The sequence below is a fragment of the Cynara cardunculus genome (assembly GCF_001531365.2).
Source record: "Cynara cardunculus var. scolymus isolate 2C chromosome LG 1, CcrdV1, whole genome shotgun sequence".
In the NCBI taxonomy this organism is placed as follows: Eukaryota; Viridiplantae; Streptophyta; class Magnoliopsida; order Asterales; family Asteraceae; genus Cynara; species Cynara cardunculus.
Window position 1 is genome coordinate 4,073,712 of NC_037528.1, and position 1,857 is coordinate 4,075,568.

The following is a 1,857-nucleotide window of genomic DNA, read 5'->3' on the forward strand; positions in this document are numbered from 1 at the left end:
TTAAATTTATTTTAATTAAAATAATTATATTTCGTATATGATTTCTTAAAAAAATAAAATTAAAAATTAAAAAGAATTACTAGTGAAATTTATTTTAACTAAAAATAAAATATATTCCGTTAGTGATTTTTCAAATTAAAAAAGTAAAAAATAATTTGATTAAATTACTGACGACTTAACGATAAAATTTAACTAAATACATAATTAATTAAAATTCATCGCTAATCCATCTGTGAAATGATATCACCAACAAGATTCAAACACGATCTTTCACACTTATTAACATGTAACAGTGTTAGAGCGTCTGACGATGGTTAAATTAGTCATCAATTAGATATAAGTAATGTATGCATATATACCAATGAACACTAACGACGAATTTTAATTAATTATGTATTTAGTTATTCAAATTATTTGCTATTTTTTAATATGAAAAATGATCAACGTAATATATTTTATTTTTAATTAAAATTTCATCAGTAATCCTTTAAATATTTTTTTAGTTTTTTAATTTGAGAAATCATATACAAAATATATTTTAATTTTAATCAGTAATCTTTTTGTAAATATTTTTTATTTTCAATTAAAATAAATTTCATCAATAATTATTTTTAAATGTAAATACTTTTTTATAAATGTAAGCACTTTTTTGATATATTTGTTTCATTTTATAAATATAAGTATTTTTGTTCAAAAAATGTTTAGAGACTTAATCGTTGAAAATATGAAAGTTCATTAGCTTTTTTTTAGTTTTTTATTATTATTTTACCATATTAACCACTTTATTGGTTATAATGATGTATCTAACAGGTTTTAGAATGTTCTAGGAGTTATTTATATGTTTTGAAATGTCCAATAACTTATTTGTTTTAAAAAATTGTCCAAGAACTTAATCATTTCAAACACTAAAGTTCATTGGGTTTTTTTAAACTTTTTCCTAATTTTTAACTATTAATTAAAAATTATTATGAACATTATTAGGTATATTAGTTATTTCTATATTGTTGTTGTTTCATTATTATTAAATAGATTTAATCGATAAAAAATCAAATATTATGAACATTATTAGGTATATTAGTTATTTCTATATTGTTGTTGTTTCATTATTATTAAATAGATTTAATCAATAAAAAAATCAAATATTACAGTTCTAAAAATAATTTTATAAGTTACATAAAAAATTAAATCTCATAACTGATTTTACTAAAACATTAAACTTAATTGTTGATTATTACATTTTTTAAAATGAGAAAATTGCATCAAAATGGAACCAACTTTCACATAATTCCTATTTTGGGGAACCAATTTTCAAAATTGTCATTTTGGAAAACCAACTTGCACTTGATTCTTATTTTGGGGGACCAACTTTCAAAATCGTCATTTTAGGGAACCAACTTACAAAATAATTATAGAAAAATAATTAAAATTTGTCTTTTTTGAAAAACTAATACAATAAAATCTATTTTTCATTTCAAATCTCGTTTTTTTATTCAGATATCAAATTGAACATTTAAAAAAAATCCAAATTACCACAATAAAAATTGTTTTTTACTAATGCAAAAAAAATCAATTCAATAAAAAAAATTAATTGATACGGATTGGTTAGATATAAAAATATTGAATGTGATATTTAATATTTATTTTTTATTGCATCAATTAATTTTTTTTCTATTAAATTGATTTTTTTGCATTAGTAAAAAATAATTTTTATTGTGATAATTTGTTTTTTTTTTAATTCAATTTGATATATGAATTAAAAAAACGAGATTTGAAATGAAAATTATATTTTATTACATTAATTTTTGAAAAAAAAACGAATTTTAGTTATTTTTCTATAATTATTTTGCAAGTTGGTTC

At 18.3% G+C, this 1,857-nt stretch overlaps 1 protein-coding gene across 1 annotated transcript in view; it reads left to right on the plus strand.

Moving 5' to 3' along the window:
• LOC112515549 (proline transporter 1-like) overlaps positions 1-1,857 on the plus strand; it is an 11,592-nt gene that overhangs the window by 686 nt on the left and 9,049 nt on the right. The gene's annotated exons all lie outside the window — the stretch shown is intronic.